The following is a 20,459-nucleotide window of genomic DNA, read 5'->3' on the forward strand; positions in this document are numbered from 1 at the left end:
AATATTAAAGTGGTGGTGGTACTGAGTGTAAGACACAACAACGACGCCAGTCACGACAAAGAGGAGGAGGGTGAGGAGGAGGGGTAGGAGGAGAAGATAGGAGTGGGAGAAAGTCTAAACGGCGTTGGGACTGTGACAAAAATGAGAAAGCTTGTGTGATGAAGTCAAAGAAACAGATTAAGATTAACAGAAGGCAAGCTGCTCTTTTTCCTAACTGACATTATATGTATGCAAACACATTGATTAAGCATTTGCAGCTCTGCTTTTCTTCAAACATATAAAACACACCAACATAATATATTTCACATACGTGGAGTCATGAGAGACTTGCGGGATAAAGTGACAAGTGATGAGGCACACAAATGAAGTCTTCGTTAATACAAAGAACAAGAGATAATTATATACGAATTGATGGCTGTAGAAGAAAGAGAGAGAAGGAGAGAGAAAGAGAGAAACGAGAGCTATATAGAGAGTGTGAGTGAATGTATATGTGAATGAATGACTGAAAGAAAGCTAATCCTTATGAACGCATTATGTGTGATTGTAACCCCTCTCTCTCTCTCAGTTTCTGTCTTTCTCTCCCTTTCACTCTGTATATGTATGAATGTGTTATTGCATGTTTTCAATGTGTCTGTGTTTCTTAATGACTGTAAGGCGTGTATGTATTATTGGAAGACAAAGAGTTATTCAACAGTATAGGAGTCGAGGTCAACATTGTATTATTAAAGACAATAGAAAGCCTGCCGGGTAGAAAAATCTAATTAAATCAGAGACGGGTGGATGATAGCGAAATAGATTCGCGGCGTATAACTAAATGAAAATCACTTGTTAATCTGTAAAGAATTTTGAGTACGGTCAGGGATAAACTGTCCATAAAAGTGGGTAATAATTGCTGCTTAAGGAGCAAAGGAAAGCAAATTAAATGAAGTAGCAGAGGAAGTGAGAAATCTTTGTGAATGAAGGGACCGTTGGGAGTGCATGGGGAATAGAGTGAGGAGGAAAATTATAAGAGGAATCAAGTGAGAAAGAGATTATTCTAGAATGGGAGGATAATCAGCCAAATTGGAAGAAATGTAAGAACGAAGAGATGTAGAATCGGTAAATGAGTGGCTGGAGAAAGAAATGCAAAATGGGAAAGATAGCATCGGTTTCTGAACGATGAAAATAAGACGTCCAAAAGAATATGGTTTTAATAGCTGGACACATTGAGAAGACTACAGGTAAGATGGAAGATATAGATAGGTGCAGGTAGAGGCTGAGAACACAGGAGGGGAGATGGTCGTAAACATGAGAGAAGGGAGTAAGAGAGATACAGAGAAAATGAAGGTTGTTACGGTGATGAAAAATCTCTAAGAGAGCTAGACCAGCGGTTCCCAAACTATGAATCGCGACCCACTGATGGGTCGCGAACGGAATCGTAGTGGGTCACAACAAGTTATAAAATTACGCATTAGCTTTGTTTAACTGCTGTCAATCGAGATAGTTCAAGACTCATGTTTTCAATACCAGACTGGTTGTTTTATCAAGTAGATTTATCCGAAGACTCTTCCTTGAAAATAACGTTTAACACCCAAAAATTGGTACAGTTCTGAGCGTCTCTTCAAACCCCGTACCCAATCGTTTCGACCGAAGCATTAAAAGTACTTTTCCCTTTCGCGTCATCTTATAATTGTAAAGCTGGATTTTCAGCAATGGTTGGGATTAAAAGCAAATTTCGAAATAAACTGCAGCACTCAAATTCTTTACGGCTGAAACTATCACGCATTGAACCTGATGTTAATTCGATTATTGAGCGTAGCAAGAAACAGGCTCATCCTTCTCACAGGCCTCAATGAAAATGTAATCTGAAATAAATTTGGTCTTTCATTAATGTTTTGACCCAGTAGAGTTAAGTGGGTCGCCATCCATAAACTGGTGTCATAAATAGTGGGTCGCGTCTCTAAAAAGTTTGGGAGCCACTGAGCAAGACGAAGAGAGCAAACAGGGAGTGGGGGTAAGTACATGAGTGCGCGTGCGCATGTGTGAGTGACCATTTCAGTGAGTGCGGAATGAGAAAATAAGGTAGATGAGGTTCATAGTAGAACCGCTATACATGAAAAAATGTACGACGAAATATGGAGGTAAGAAGCAGTAGAAAAAGGCATAAGCGTTTGTAGGAAAATGTAGTGAAAAAGCTGGGAAAATGAAAAAAACGTTGGAGTAGACGCCAGAGGATAACTGGATGAAGATAGGAAAGCGATTCGAGATTCGAGGACCCAGTGGAAGAAGAGCAGGACAGTGTAAACGACGTTAGGGAGAGAGAGAAAAGCTACTGGGAGGTGAGCAGAAGAGGGACAGTGTCGGCCGTCAATATAAATGATGATGATGAGGAGGAGGAGGAGGAGGAGGAGGAGGAGGAGAATGATGATGATGATGAAAGTTGTGGTGGGGGTGAGGGTGGGGTGGGGGTGGGGGTGGTGATGGTGATGGTAGTTGGTGATGGTGGTGGTTGGTGGTGATGGCGGTGGTGGTGTTGTATGGTAGTGGTGTTGTATGGTGGTGAAGATGGTGACAATGACACGATGAGGATTATGACAATGATGGTGATAATAATGATGATGATGATGATGATGATGATAATGATGATAATGATGAGACGAAGGATAAAAAAGGAGACGGAGGAGGAGTAGGAAGATGCGGAAGAGTAAGAAGAACGCAAACAAACGAGGAAATAGAGAATGGAATAAGAGTAAAAAAAAAACAGAAATAAATATGAACTAAATATAGTTTTGTACGAGGCAAAGGAAAATAATGAGAGAGAGAGAGAAAGGGAGGGAGAGCGAGAGAGATTATAGGAGACAGAGGGGAAGAGAGTGGGAGAGAGAGAGGCATGGAGAGGAAGAGAGAGGAAGAGAGAGAGAGAGGATCACAACACATAGCCGCCTGCATATTGTAAGTTAGAGTTGTCAAGAGAAACAAGAGATTTAGTTACCAGAGAGAAAACAGCCGGGCGCCTGAGACAAAGAATCTCCTACGTAATTGTATAAATGTTAAACAGCATTAGAAGAAGCATAAAACAGCGGCAACAACAACGACAACAACAAGTCTATAGAGTTTTGGGGATTCCATATATACATGATCTTCAACTTAGAAACTGTGTACCAAGAAGTGCACAGAATCGGTTTTTTTTTTTCTTTTTTCCTTTAATATCGTTTTTCGTTTTCTTTGTGTAGATTTATGAAATCGACACCGGAAAAAATGGATAAAATATTTGAGACTAACAATGGAGCTGACGTTTATGTATTTATATTTTACGTTTTTGTTTTAGCCAGAAAATAAAAACAAATATTGCCACTTGTATAACTTGGACATTACACAACTCCCTTCTACCAAAAATTGAAATTCAGCCGATGAATAAATATTGGACTGCATACCAAATCATCTTAATTATGTTGATGTCAATGATGCTGAAGAATCAACCAAACGTCACGAAGATGATGACGTTGAAGAAAACGATGACAATGACAACAGTAGGCGTAGGAGTGTCTGTGTGGTAAGTAGCTTGCTTACCAACCACATGGTCCCGGGTTCAGTCCCACTGCGTGGCATCTTGGGCAAGTGTCTTCTACTATAGCATCGGGCCGACCAAAGCCTTGTGAGTGGATTTGGTAGACGGAAACTGAAAGAAGCCCGTCGTATATATGTATGTATATATATATATGTGTGTGTGTGTGTGTGTATGTGTTTGTGTGTCTGTGTTTGTCCCCCCAACATCGCTTGACAACCGATGCTGGTGTGTTTATGTCCCCGTAACTTAACGGTTCGGCAAAAGAGACCGACAGAATAAGTACTAAGCTTCTAAAGAATAAGTCCTGGGGTCGATTTGCTCGACTAAAAGGCGGTGCTCCTGCATGGCCACAGTCAAAAGACTGAAACAAGTAAAAGAGTAAAGAGTAAAAGAGTAATTATTATTATGTTTTCCCCTTCTTGTTTCCTTCTTTTCCTTTCTTTTTTTTTTTACGTAATGGTTATGAGCTGAAAGAATCGTTAGCACGTCGGACAAAATGACTTAGCCTTACTTCTTCTGAGTCTTTATGTGCGGTTGTCAAATTTAGCCAAACTAAATTCTTCTTTTTATCATTTTGTTATAAAGCCATCATTTGCCACTGTTGTATCTCTCTTTTGACAACGCTTGTCGCACTGACAGATATTATATTCCGAAGTCGTCGATAGGATATATCTATCTGGTGCAACACGACCCCTTGGTACATCGACCCCAGCATTTCACTGGTACTTAATTTATCAACACCGAAAACATGAAAGGAAAAGTCGACTTCAATGGAATTTGAACTTAGAACGTAATGATGCACGAAATGCCGTGAAGCATTTCAACAGGCTTGCTAACAATTCTGCCTGCTCACCGCCTGAATAATAATAATATTAATAATAATAATAATAATAATATGTACTACTGGGCACGCACACATCCTACGCAAAACACTTTCAATACAGTAAGCATAAGAGCACACAGCAAACCACAGCACATACCTAAGGCACATAGAGCTGCGCTCGTTAGTGAAGTGAAAACACGTTATAAAAATAAAACTACTGAATAATAATAATAATAATAATAATAATAATAATAATAATAATAATAATAATAATAATAATAATAATAATATGCACTACTGGGCACGCACACATCCTACGCAAAACACTTTCAATACAGTAACCATAAGAGCATCACAGCAAACCACAGCACATACCCAAGGCACACAGAGCTGCGCTCGGTAGTGAAAATAAAAATAAAACTACTGAATAATAATAATAATAATAATAATAATAATAATAATAATAATAATAATAATAATAATAATAATAATAATAATGACGACGACGACGATGATGATGATCATCATCATGATCATCATCATCCTCATCATAATCACAACACCAACAATTTAAGTACAACGCAACACTTTGGAGGCTTCGAGAACAGCCAGTCAGACGGATATCAAGATTTGAAACATTTATACTCTTCGTAGTCGAAGGAAAGAATCAAAGTTGATTTCGTCTACGGCCGGACTTCAATAACTCTGTCTATCCTCCACATAGGGAAGAATATATAATTACGTGAGTGAGAGTGCATATTAAAGTAAATGCTTTGCATAAAACAGAATATAAGGAAGAAATAGTGATGTTTAGATATGTTTGCTTGAGAGTGGAATCTTGTAAACGGCTGGATTCTCATGTCAGTGTCAAGAGAGACTTATACTGCTTAACTGGATTTTGCTTGAAATATGCATACACAGACCATATCACTACTTAAAGACATAAGTGCTTTTAAGATTGGACCCCCTAGTGATAGAAATGACACCACTACTCACAATTTATTAATTTGGAATCTGACAATAGAGTAATAAAGTTCTTCTAAGTTTGAAGTAGCAAATGATTCTATATAACTCACATAGCTCTAGGTAAGATATTTTATATTGCATAGATTTGTAAAAAACATTTGTTCGACATTCGAAAACAATGATCTCTAATTTAAGCGCAAAGTTAGCAATTCAGGAAAAGTTAGTCGATAATATTAAGCTCAGTTGTTGGGAGCTATTTAATTTTATCAGTCGTGGAAGTACGAACGCCCGAGTTGGCATGGGTAGAAATCAAATTCAGTACACAAAGAGACAATAGCCGCAGATATTTTTGTCCCGCTATAACGATTCTATCAATTCATCTCCTGTCGAAATTTCATAATAATCTTTTCTAATATAGAAACACAAAGTATGGATTATGTATGAAAAGCTCACTCCATTACTTCAAACGCAATACACAGGCAAATTTGACTTCGGCAGCTTTGCGTTCAGAATTTTAAAACGACGAAACGAAAACCGTTGATTTTTTTTTTTCTCTCGTCTCCCTAATGATATTGCCAATCTACAATACTTTCAAATTTAAGATGAAATATTTTTGTTTTGAAGAATCAATTTATTCGACTCCGATGGCTATAATTTCTTGTGCTTGGGAATTATGATACCATAAACAATGCAAAACAAAGCAAGAAGGCTTCACAGGGAAACCTATACTCGAATGAAAACGAAGTAAACTTTATAGTGGAGGTAAAATATTTTGAAGCAAACAGCTGTGATTTATTCCCTAGACTGTATATAATGACGTAATGAGTGAACATTTTGCTAAACAGATTTAGAGATGAAAAATGAGATCAATACTCTGAAGGGATTATCTTTCATGGCACATAAACTGATGATATTAAAAATAAAAAAAACTTTTATGTAATAACGAAGTAAGAACTACTAAGAGAGTATAATCTATAAAACTAAACAAATGGAAATAAACCAGATCTGTATTGATGTAAAGCAGCAGAGTAACATAAGATAGATAAGTTGGGGAAAATTAATGTTTATTCATTTTCCTATATAAAATGTATGGGGTGTATCATTTTAGCAATGAGATACGATGTAGAATTTAGTACTTAGAATTATTATTGTTATTAATTTTATTTTATGTTCATTGGAAAGATTTGTGAAGGAAGTCATTTTTAACCAGGTTACAATATAATTTTTTTTTGTCGAAGCTTTACTAACAAGAAGCCTTCACAATTTTGAAAGTCAACTTCATTTCCTAGGTTAGAAGAGAGTTTTATCATCTGTCATTACATACCCTGTACAGCTTTTAGGTAAACAGTTATTTACGGTATTACAAAGCCTAGCTTGATGGCCACCTAAACAAAAATCAGTATGACTTACAATAAACAATCCAGTCACCAAATTACTTTTCAGAATGGGGGTACTTGCTGAACCCTAAACACAATTACGCTTGCATAATTAAAAATACATGTGAATACTGTTCAAAGAGTTAATTTAAATACGAAACACTTCGAACACCAGCCAACACACTACTGTTGTTGTTGGTACTCCGTCGGTTACGATTCCAGTTGATCCGATCAACGGAACAGCCTGCTCGTGAAATTAACGTGCAAGTGGCTGAGCACTCCACAGACAAGTGTACCCTTAACGTAGTTCTCGGGGATATTCAGCGTGACACAATGTGACAAGGCTGACCCTTTGAATTACAGGCACAACAGAAACAGAAAGTAAGAGTGAGAGAAATATGTGGTGAAAGAGTACAGCAGGGTTCGCCACCTTCCCCTGCCGGAACCTCATGGAACTTTAGGTGTTATCGCTCAATAAACACTCACAATGCCCGGTCTGGGAATCGAAACCGCGATTCTATGACCGCGAGTCCGCTGCCCTAACCACTGGGCCATTGCGCCTCCACAGACCACACCACTATACCCTCTCCTAACACCATGTACTACTAGTACTACCATAACCGCCACCAGGAACACTAATACTATCACCACTACACACAGAGTCAAAACAATATGCACCAGAAAAGCAAGAATAGATAAATTAGCTACAAACCACTATACTGCCGACAAATCGACTGTAAAAAGTCCGAGGAGTTTTTTGTAAGCAAGCTAGCTCTGAATTTCAAAAATCGAAGCTACCTTACCTTTGTCCTGAGAAGCAGAACTGAAAGAAGCTTTGTCCGTTCTGTGACAGGATGTTCCGTCATCATCCGGACAGAAAATATAGAAAAGTTCTACTGTTATATAAAACTGAAAATGATACAAGGCACATGAGCTAGTGGTTGATGTTTCTGCTCAGCGGATGCTGCTATAGTACATAGATTTCAGTAGTATTGAGATCACAGGATAAGATATTTCCATGGACGTGGAATGTTCCCCTATTTACACCAACATGAAAATACTATTCAGTCAGATATTATAAACCAGCAGTTCATTTTTCTAGCATCGTGAGCATAAATGAGATACCAACTTAGAACAACTGCTGCATGTACAGCAACTTGCGCAAAAGCTGTAGATTATAAAGAAAACATTACAGACTTTCTCGAGTAAATTATACACGAAAGCCCAAGAATAAAATTGATACACCTCTCTTCTTCAAACAAACAGAGAGTCTTGCTTATACCGTTGAAATAGAAATCGGAATCCGCAGAATTTGAGATTTGTCAAAATATATACAAGCTTGAGTTGGACACGGTGAATGAAAGCATATGTGTATTATTTAACTACAAATAAATATGAGACGAGGATGCCAGAAGAGCGTGTGCGCTACATATCTTGTATTCACACAATACATGGGCAGGAGAAACATGACTCATGTTTGAAACATCACTACAGTTGTCGACCGTTGGGACAACACACTACGGAGAGTTTGTGAACGTGGAGATAACTGTCAATAACTCCTGATCATTTGTGAATCGAAATGGTTATTTAGATACTGATGACTTCCGAAATCATATTTGTATGATGGATTCGTACCGTCACAGATAGGATATTCATCAATATACCGTTGAGTTCATAAACCTTACATAAAATCAGAAATTATACAATTACAAATTACACAAATAAGAAATATGAATATGAGAGTAATGTAATAACAGCCTATGGTACGACTGCTGCTACTGCCACAATACTATCGGTTGCTGCTCAGAGAATCGTGAGAGCGGAAGCATCTCTTCATTAGTGCAAACACCAGCAGGTTCTGATAAAATGTAACACCCAGAAGACATGCAGCGTTTCATTCTTTCGCATCCAACTGTCAAGATACGTTGCCTGTCATCGAAATCAATCGCTAATGTACTGACAATCCATATTGGCGTATTATAGAAGCGAAATTGTTATAGCGACGGATAAGGTGGCTTGCGGTAATTTTTTAGTGCTTTCCCTTTGATTTTAAACTCAGCCAAATGATTCAAACCTTATTATAAGAGAGAGTTGCATACCCAAGTATAGGCGAATGCATTATTATGACATTTACAAATTGCATTGCAGGGTTGTTTCGTACGCATTTCACTTTCAGGATGATGACAATATTGAAGATGGTGATAATGATGACATATCACAAAATATGAATCTAATCGATTAAACAATTCCCTTAAATTTCACATAAGAAATCAATATTTATTATTATTAAAATATAGTATCGAAGTGTAACTATAACACTTGGATTTAGAGTTTCCAATCAACAAAAATGCTATTCACTTCCGTCCATATTATCTAAATATAAAATTTCTCAGTGGTTAGAGCATCGAGATTATGATCGCAAGGTTGTGAGTTCGATTCCCGGACCGGGCTGTGTGTTGTGTTCTTGAGCAAGACACTTTATTTCACGTTGCTCCAGTTCACTCAGCTGTAGAAATGCGTTGCAACGTCACTGGTTCCAAGGTGTATCGGACTTTGTCTTTCTCTTGGGTAACTTCGGTGACGTGGAGTGGGGAGACTGGTATACATGGGCGACTTCTGATCTTCCGTAAAAACAACCCTAGATTGCGCGTTCGCCGGTGAGGTGCACCCAAGGTCCTTTGTAGCCGACGGAGTCGAGTTTAGTTTAATTTTCTCTTGTATACAGTTATAGTTTTAACTTAGTCCCTAACCATCAATCACATTGTTTCATAAAAATATACCCCAAAACATATTATATGTTCCATGGTATTTTAGCTCCAGAACAGAAAAAAATATACCAATCCAACAAAAGAGGCTTAATGTGGTCTATCAATCTGCTAGAGGGTGCGGCTAGTCTATTTAAGTAGCATCTTTCTATTTAATTTTTTTTTACATAATGTAATCATTTTTTGTATAATTCCTGGGAGAAATATGGAATGGCCAGGACTTGAATGGCTTTTACTAAAGATATCTTTGATCAGGCCTTACCAAGGGTTAATGAACACCAACAAAGAATTTGCTTTCTCGAATCTTAATGAGCACAAACGGAAAGCTATCTGCCGAACGAGAAGAAAAAGAAAAAAGAAAATATGTAAAGGAAATCACACGAACAAAGGCTATGACACCGGGTCAGAAATTGGTGTCGCTATAAAAGAGGAATAGAAGTTTGCCTGGCAGCTTGCTCGGAACCGCAATCCCTTCCCCCCTGTATTTCTCTTCTACGTATGTGTGTGAGTTGGCATGAGCGCGTGCGCAAATGACTGTGCGTGTGTACTTATTCCTTTTTACTGCAACATTTATGACCGGACGCTTTTGAATTGTACTAATTCTCTATAATAGATCTTTATCACGAACCAATTAAACGGAATTTAGTAGAGATTCTAGATAATAATAATAATAATGATGATAATAATAATAATAGTCTTCCGAAAAAGAAAAGAATAGTAAGCGACCAGCATTTAAGTAGTGAAGAATTCATAAAAGTGCAGGGGAAAACTTCAGTTATATCTGTGGAGACCCTTTTATTTAAGAAATGCCATCTAGCATAATTAACTCCTTTCCATCATATTAATTAATACTTGAATAAAATAGGATCATTTATTACGTTTGTAATGCCGGACAGCGGGTCATAAAGATAGTGATTTCCATTCGTGACTTTGCTTTTAACCTTTAGACGCCAAATAAACAATCTTAGAGTAGAAAACATCACACCAATTTTCAGCACAACACTATAATTAAGGATTTGCTTCTTCCCTCAGACGTCTATATCAAAACAATCAAACCTGTAATCTTGTTTCCTCTACACAAACCTCTTACTATCTGTCCCTTGAGTCATATCAAAATTGCTGTCTCGAAAGCCCCAAATATTTTTCTGCTTTTCTTCTTCAATGCGTACACATATTTTTCAGTTATCTATCTATCTATCTATCTATCTATCTATCTATCTATCTATCTATCTATCTCTTCATCTATTTATCTCTCTCAGTTTATGTCTCTCCCGATCTCCCCCTAACTTCTTCCTTCCCTCCCTCCCATTCTCTCTTTTTCTCTCTGTATATATATATAGATAGATAGATAGATATATGCAAGTGTTTGTGTGAGTGTATATACATACAGGTAGTCATACATACATATGCATACATCTCAGCTTTTGCTCGTCCACGTGTTTTTCTTCTTCGTTTTTGTGTATGTATTTCTATTTATCTGCATTATTTATAAATGTCACGAATGCTCATTCACAATATATGCACACTCAACACACAAATTCTACATACGTAAACACACGCACACATATCTTTCTATATATCATATGTATTTGCGCGTGTATGTGTATATATATATATATATGTGTGTGTGTATGTATGTATATATATATATATAACAGCATGCATGTATTGAAGACGGAGAGACCGAGCCTCATAATTAATATAAACATCAATATGAAAAATGATCAGTTTTAAATTATACAAAATCCAAACGCATGAATTCCTTATGCCTTACGAATTATCAGCTATGATACACATGTCCACTTATAGCATTCCCTTTATACGTGAGGTTTAGGCTAGTTCACTAGCATTCTCAAGCTTCAAATAGTAGACGCCTTTTCGAAGAAGGAACAAAAATTGAACATAAGTAGAATTGCATCGATATAATTTGCTTACGTGTTCATTTTGCTGAGTGCCATATGTAAGACTAACCACAGCAGATTTATTCAGGAAATAGCGAAGAAATATTTCGCACAAACACCTGTTTCACCTCTGAGTTATAATAACATACGCGGAAACTCGTATTGCCCGTATCAATATGTATACTGCTATATTGGATCTTTTTTAAAACGAGGGCCACATTTTTCATTAATGTTTTACGTAGTGTTTTTGGTACCGAAAGACTTTCAAACTTCGTATACTTATCTATTTTGTGTTATAGAACAGAAAAATATTTTTGTATTCGAATTTATTTCATGTAAAAAATTGTCTTATTTCGATAATTTCAACCAATCACTGACGTCCATTCAGCCGATATACATTAAGTGCCGACTACATAAACAAACGATTCTTCGTTTTATTTGCTTTTTTCATTTTAAATTTGCTTTAACCCTAACCCTAACTCTAACCCTAACCCTAACCCTAGGGTTAGGCTTAGGGTTAGAGTTAGGGTTAGGGTTAGGGTTAATTGTTTCAGAATCGTTTGTTTATGTAGTCGGCACTTAATGTATATCGGCTGAATGGACGTCAGTGATTGGTTGAAATTACAGAAATACGACAACTTTAACATGGAATAATTTATGGATTTCTTTTTTTTTTAAGAAGACTAAGAGAAAAAGATGTTTTATATGACACATTCTACCAGTGTTCCAAGTTTCAAAGTGTTTCGTTAATGAAAAATGTGGCCCCCGTTTTAAAAAAGATCCGCTATATTCAACAAAGCAGCAATACTTTTTCTACACAGAATGACCTTTGATCACACTTAGACCACACAGATTTGAGATAAGATTCACTCCAGATTTATATATGTGTGTGTGTTTCTGTACGTGTGTGTGTGTGTGTGAGTGTGTATGTGTGTCGTAGTGAATATCCTTTCGTTTCAACATTTTAATTTAGGCTGTTTTTTATGCATTGACTTGTTAATTACATACCTATAATTCTCCCGGCGCGTGAATGACGATCTAATTCCTGCTGTTTTAATATATACAAAGTGATATCAAAAAGTTCCCGTACTAGTTCTGTTGTGCGCCAACAAATCGCAGTACACCGTTGCATACGCGATGATAGTTTGTGTGTGTATGTTAGTATGTGTGTGATTGTTGTGTTTACGCCCCCCAAGCGAAGAAGTAGGATCGACCAAGACATATAAATAGAGGTAGTCTAGCCGTGGTAGAGGAGTTGAGTGACTGTTGAGTAGCAGTCGAGTAGAGATCATCCGAAGGTGCTAGATAGCAGTAATTTGAGACATAACAGTGGCGACGAGGATTCGCAGCTCACACAACCACTGTGTAGTATTACAATATAACAGTGATATTTGTGTATCAAGATATATCTGTGTATGTATGTAAGCAGAGAGAGAGGGGGAAATGGGGTGATAGAAGGGATAAGTATACCTTTGTAATACCAGTCTGTATCAATGCATCGACAAAATTCTATGAAATACATCAGTGGAAATCTATCGAATATTTGTACGTCTATTAAGTCTAGTATTCAGGTTAGGTGTGCCGGAATAGTTAAGCTGGTGCGGTAATTGCAATAATAGCCACAAACTTTGCTTCAAATATAATTGCGCAGTTTATTAGTGCCGGTCGTTTAAATTTCAGTCCTCAATACTGAACAATCGATTAACTCATTAAAATGAAACAGAGTGGACATATATCGAACCTACCGATATGCAGCCTACCTATCACTTTTTCTTTGTTCTAATGGCAAATAATTTTGAATGAGTACGTTTTATGCAAAGCGTGGCCAGAATTATATTTCATTGTAGACATCAAAATCACTCAAAAATGAAACAATGATTGTGAATTGTCCCTCTGCTTCTAAAGAATTCTTTTAAACACACCACTACGATTTAATGAATATGTAGAGTAACAATTTCATGAACTCCTTGACACCTTTTCATGTAGAGTTAAATGTCTGTTGGAACCAAGTTTCGCTCAATACTGAGAAGTATAAGAATAGCAAAGAAAAATTCAAAATATGTCGTCTGTATATCGTCGGAAACTGCTCAGAAGCAAGACATTATTTCTGGTTCGTGATAGAGGACAAATGGTACAAATGGTACAAGAACGAGATCGAGGCTGGTAGAAACATGTTGCTCAAGAAATCTCGTGCGGTTTTATGGAAGTGTTATTGCCTCCCTATATATGTGTGTGTATATGTGTGTACGTGTGTATATGTTTGTGTGTCTGTGTTTGTCCCCCCAACTTCGCTTGACAACCGATGCTGGTGTGTTTACGTCCCCGCAACTTAGTGGTTCGGCAAAAGACACCGATATAATAAGTACTAGGCTTACAAAGAATAAGTCCTGGGGTCGATTTGCATGACTAAAGGCGGTGCTCCAGCATGGCCGCAGTCAAATGCCTGAAAGGAGTAAAGGTGTAAAGGAGTATACATGTGTGTGCGTGCGTGTGTGTGTATTATATATATACGCGTTAACAGCCGCTGATCAGAATTTAGGTGGTCTACACCAAAATTCGATATTGCGATACGGCTGTATAGGCTAGGGACTTCCCTCCCTTTATCAGTCATTAATTATAGAATTGTAGTGACCTCTGATAATTTTGCCTTTAGGTTCTAATTACTAATAAATCACCCTTTTAATTTGTTACACACACACACACACATACATATATATATATATATATATATATACATATATATATAAGCAATGTTAATTCTCTAAATGAAGTATTAACAGTAACTGCACGATAAAGTGTAGTATATTGCCACTTAAGTGTGGCTGACCCCTAGGGGTGGATGTTACTGTTGCTTTTAGCCCCAGGAGGACATCTCCTCCAGCTGGCTTATCGACACACGACTGTGTCCTGTTTGCCAAGGGAAGTTATCCCTCTCACCACGATCTGCAGAACGAACGGATCCGGATTTCAGGGTTATTTCCCTTCGTCGGCGTTCGATAGCTACTGACCTTGGTGAGAGAGACAAAAACCTGGCAATCTTATATCTTCTTTTCCAGTGAAATTCGATAAGCCAGCTGGAGGAGATGTCCTCCTGGGGCTAAAAGCAACAGTAACATCCACCCCTAGGGGTCAGCCACACTTAACTGGCAATATACTACACTTTATATATATATATATATATATATATATATATCTCAATGAAAAATATCTCAATACAAATATATTAATTTCCAGCAAAACAAAGCCCTATAAGGGTATATATATAAATTCAGAAGAGTGGTACAACGAGGCACCAATATTTACAGGAAAATTTACTGCTATTTTCCAGTCAATATTGGTGCCTTGTTGTACCACTCTTCTGAATTTATATATATTTATATATATATATATATATATATATATATATATATATATATATATATATATATATATATATATGCATATGATATATATTATATATATATCAGTGTATATACATATGTATAAATACATATATATATATGCAAGTGTATGTATGTATATGCGTATACAAACACACACGTACACACACACGCACACACACATATATTATATGTACGCATGCATACATACACACGCACAAACACACAAACACTCATACACACACCCGTACAATATAACAATATGTTAGGAAGAGAAAGGGGAGAAGGACTAATAGACTAATGGTGGTTTAACACAACCTTTTGATTTTATTCAGCCATTCACGCTTTTAGCATAAAAAAACTTGTTTTCACTGCTTTATTTTGTTATATCTGTATTCTTACATGACTCATTTACATACAGTCAGTCCTAGACACACAAGCACAGAGTTACATAAACCAATACATTATATCGCCTCTATTTTACAGTTTCCTCATATTCTTTTCGCAATTAGCACGGCGCTATTAATACCACCCATACCATCACCACCACCACCATGAATAGAGACAACTAAAATATAACCATTATCACTACTACAAACCTATAACCAACATTATTCCTCTTCTAAATTTCTGTAAACTCAACACAGTAAAACGCTAAACTATCAAATATGGCGTGGTGCCGTTATCGTTCTGGTGTAGCACTAAAATATCTGCCAATAAGGGACAACAGAACACATCGTCTGCATTCAATGGATAGTTATCTGTAGCTCAATAGTTCAGCTCCCGTTTATTTCAGACGCCCAGAAGGGAAATGGTCTCTAAAGAGTTTGTTCTTCATTCAATAAAACTATTTTACAACACATTCACGCACTGAAAAATACACGTCCATGATTTAACACAAGATTCTAAACACTCATTTTACCCTGATACGTTGAACATCAGTATCTTTCAATCTATCTATCTATCTATCAACCTATCTATCTATCTGTCTGTCTGTTGCTCAATCTATCCATCTATTCATCTACATGTATATAATATGCATGTACATATATTTAAAATAGATATGTGTGTGTATATATATGCATATACATATATATACATATATATACATATCTATATATACATACATATATATGCATATATATATATGCATATATATATATATATATATATATATATATATATATATATATATATATATATATATATATATATATATGCGTGTATATGTGTCTGCGTATGTGTATTTAAATGCTCACACGTATACATAACACACTCTTCTCTGTTATAGATCTATAAAAACACATACGTAAAACACACGCAGACGTACATATGTGCCAGAACGAAAACATCAACGGACATACAGGCATACGCAAGCACACACTTACACACAGACTTACACCAACATGCGCACACACACCCACACACGTATGCACAGAACCGTTCTCATATTTTCTAACAAACGCGGCCATTTTTGCCTTAAGCATAATATTTATCACTCATCATGCAATTGGCAAGAGAATGTCCTTAGTTTCCCAAAAGTTACCCATCTGTATCTGATCTGTTTATCTAATCAGTCTTATTCAAAACATAATTTTCTTCTCGCTGCTGCATCCGAAATTCCCTAAAACCATAAAGCAATGAAGAAGATCTCTTGCCGCTTCTCTGCCAACGCTTTCGACTATGAATGTTTTCTCCTCAACCACATCCTTCCTTCCACAATCTCTCTGTACTCTAATTGCCACGGTGATATTAGTTAACTAGTTTGCTTCAATGTTAGATTGTGTTTGGGGAGCGTATCATGTTATGAATCCTAATTGAATGCACAATGCCAGCCAACCGGTGGACTTCTACGAAAACCCATTCAGCCTGTTAATACGAAGATTTGAAAACGCCAATGCTAACATCATCGATACCACTACCACAGCTGAAGTGATGATACCCAGGGTGGTCGCACTACTTAACCAAATGTTTTTAGATGCTTAGATATCAATCAACAGGTATATCTTCTGAATACTTTCGTAAATTATATAATATTCCTTTCTTAATTTGACAAAAGATCAGCAAATTTGAGAGATATGGAAGTCGATCACATCGACCCTAGTTCTCAACAGGTATTTATTTTACCCATATTAGAAGAATGAAGCACAAAGTCCACCTCAGCGGGTTTTCAACTCTGGTCTTAAAGACAAATAAAATGCCGCTTAGCATTTCGGCAGGCGTGTTAACAATTCTGCTAGATTACCTCCTTCACAAATTCTAAAATAATCTTTTCTATTGAAATTATGTGGGGAGGTGTCTAGTCGATTACATCGACTCCAGTTTTTCACTGGTACTTATTTTATCGATCCCGTTAGGATGAAAGGCAAAGTTTGACCCCGGCGGAATTTGAACTCAGAACGTAAAAATGGACGAAATGCTGCTAAGCCTTTCGGCAGGTGTGCTGACAGTTCTTGCCAGTTCGCTTCATTCATAAGCTCTAAAATGAGAGAGTTCTAACAGTGATATACTTGTGTAGATTTAATAGACTATACTCGTTCCGCGAACCTTTGACAATCTTTAATACCACATTCCGTTAAGGCTAATTTGAAAAGGAGCTGGCAACAGGCAATGTCGTGAAGTCGTCGACCGAAATAACCAATGATATATATTCAGAAACATAGTGCTCTCATCTCAAATACCACCGAGAACAACTTCTGCTCTTACTATTCAGTTGCTTCAGTATAAAATCCCAGTGGACGATAGCAGACTAACGGAAACGTAATGATATTAGGCGGGAAGCCTAGGGTAAATTTTGAGACCCATTTTGTTATACAATTCAAACTCCACTGCTGAGGTGAGTAGTACAATTACATCATTACCTGCTTCGAAGCCAGAACTTGGATATCTTCAGTGGTTTCTATTCCGGTGTTTGCATTCGAGCAAGGCCTTTTGTTTGCTGATACAATCCCAATTCTTTCAACCAGACTCTGAAAAATCCTGTAAATAATCATGAGTCGTGCCCTTCTCTTCTAAGGGGTTAAAGTAAAAAGAAAATTCTAGGGCGTCAAAAATATGTTGTGGTCTCTTGATGTTTCCCTTTACGTCTGATAGCCATTTCACCTGATTTTGATTTCTCATTTATCCAATTTATCCCATGATATTCCTACATATTCCTGCCTTTTAGAAATGGTTCCATTACATCGTCTACACCTTTCCAAAAACATCTGCGTTTGACGCAAAGATTAAATTTAATAATTACGTCTCAATGATCGACGCCAATTATACTAAGTTTAAAGTTTACGAGTTGACGTATTCTAATCGATATTTGGCACAATTTTTAGAGTATACATTAGGTTATATGATGTATCTATGTACGTATGTATGTATATGTATCTGTGCGTGTGTGTGTGTGTGTGTGTGTGTGTGTGTGTGTGTGTGTGTGTGTGTGTGTGTGTGTGCGTGTGTGTGTGCGCGCGCACAAGAAAAGGTCATTTGGTTGAATGATCCATAAATCCGATTTGTACAAAGATGATTAAAACTACCAACCAACGATAATAAATATCATACTTTCTATCATTTATTATTACTCATAATTGATATTAGATACTGAATCATATTCATAAACAGAGTAGGATGGTAATTCAAGTGAAAATAATCGTGTTCGGTGTTAGCTTATAAATGAGAAGGTTTGGTCAAATCATAATAATTGACGTTAAAAGACTGCAAGGGTAATTACAAAATGAGATTTGTAATTTACATAAGTACTCAATGAAGATTTCTTGATATTAAATATCTCCTACATTTGCGTTTTTCAACTTCTGTCTATAGAAGCGAGTGAAACCTTTCTGATGAGACTTGAATCTCACAAATGTACGTCCACTGTATATCTGTGTATGTGTGCGTGTGTGTGTATGTATGTATGCGTGTGCAGGCGCATGGCCCAGTTGTTATAAAATAAAAATAAAAAATAAATAAATGCGCCCTTTTAAAGCCTAACCAGGGTCATGGGCCCGGTTTCCCGGTTTCTATGGCGTGTGTGTTCCGCAGCTGGACGGGACGCCAGTCCATTGCAGCGTTACTCATTTTTGCCAGCTGAGTGGACTGCAGCAACGTGAAATGATGTGTTTTGTTCAAGAACACAACGCGTCGCCCGGTCCAAGAATCGAAAGCACAATCTTACGATCATGATTCTGGCACACTAACCACTAGGCCACGCGCCTCCACTGACCTAGTGGTTAGTGTTTTGAATTGCGTACTTAAGCATAACATTTCATCTTACATTGCTCTACAACCATTTCTGCATCTGATCGGTGGTACACCCTGCACCTGTTCAGGCAACATCGATTTCATGAAGGGAGGGAGCAATGGTACGGCACAAAGATTTGATTACTATAGAGAAATCACTTCTACAGTTTTGTCCAGTTAGAAATTGCTGACCCGTCTTTCTCGGACTACAAGAGACAACCATCGCGTATATACTCTTTTACTTGTTTCAGTCATTTGACTGCGGCCATGCTGGACCACCGCCTTTAGTCGAGAAAATTGACCCCCAGGACTTATTCTTTGTAAGCCTAGTACTTGCTCTATCGGTGTCTTTCGCTGAACCGCTAAGTTACGGGGACGTAAACACACCAGCATCGGTTGTCAAGCAATAGTGGGGGGACAAACACAGACACACAAACACACATACATATATATATATATATATACATATAAACGACGGGCTTCTTTCCGTTTCCGTCTACCAAATCCATTCACAAGGCTTTAGTCGGCCAGAGGCTACAGTAGAAGACACTTGCCCAAGGTGCCATGCAGTGGAACTGAACCCGGAACCATGTGGTTGGTAAGCAACGTGTATATTTCTGTATAAACTGTTTCATGTGTTGCATGATATTCTGCTAAAGAAGGGATGTTACATAAATTTGGAACCTAATGTATTACTGGTATTTGTTTCAGCTACACTAGGTGGAATACAGAAGAAATTGGCACGGGCAATATTCAAAATGCTGTTGCACATTTTAATATTTAATTGCTGAGAGGTATTTACTTAATTAACTTTCTGCTGGTTCTACGTGCCCCGTGAAGTATGTTATGCTAATTACATTTCAACTTAGTTGCTCTCTAAGTGATAAGTTAATATTCTATGCAACCAAAACGTATAGAAATCTCGGATCTGCTTTTCTCGCGAAATATGTAGTGGAGAAAGCGATTAGTTCTTTTCCGAGAGTACGATAACTAGACTGAAATGTTTGTTGCGTCATAATTGATACTCTGCTAATAATTGATGTTATGTCATTATTCCGTCCATAATAATTGTTTCCGACTTCCGTCAAACACCACTAAGTTTCATTGTATTGAGTATAGGGAGATAATATCGACCCTACTGCATGACTGGTACTATATTTTATCGACCACGTAAAACTAGCCCCGGTGTTCCCTGAAATAATACATTTGGGTTTTATATTTTAGGTACAATGCCAATCGTGAAGGCGCAATGGCCCAGTGGTTAGAGCACCGGATTCGCGGTCATAGGATCGCGGTTTCGATTCTCAGACCGAGTGTTGTGAGTGTTTATTGAGCGAAACTACCTAAAGCTCCACGAGGCCCCGGCAGGGAATGGTGGCGAACCCTGCTGTACTCTTCCACCACAACTTTCTCTTACTCTTACTTCCTGTTTCTGTAGTGCCTGTAATTCAAAGGGTCAGCCTTGTCACACTGT

This window comes from Octopus bimaculoides, chromosome 8 (assembly GCF_046866305.1).
Source record: "Octopus bimaculoides isolate indiv1 chromosome 8, ASM4686630v1, whole genome shotgun sequence".
NCBI lineage: Eukaryota > Metazoa > Mollusca > Cephalopoda > Octopoda > Octopodidae > Octopus > Octopus bimaculoides.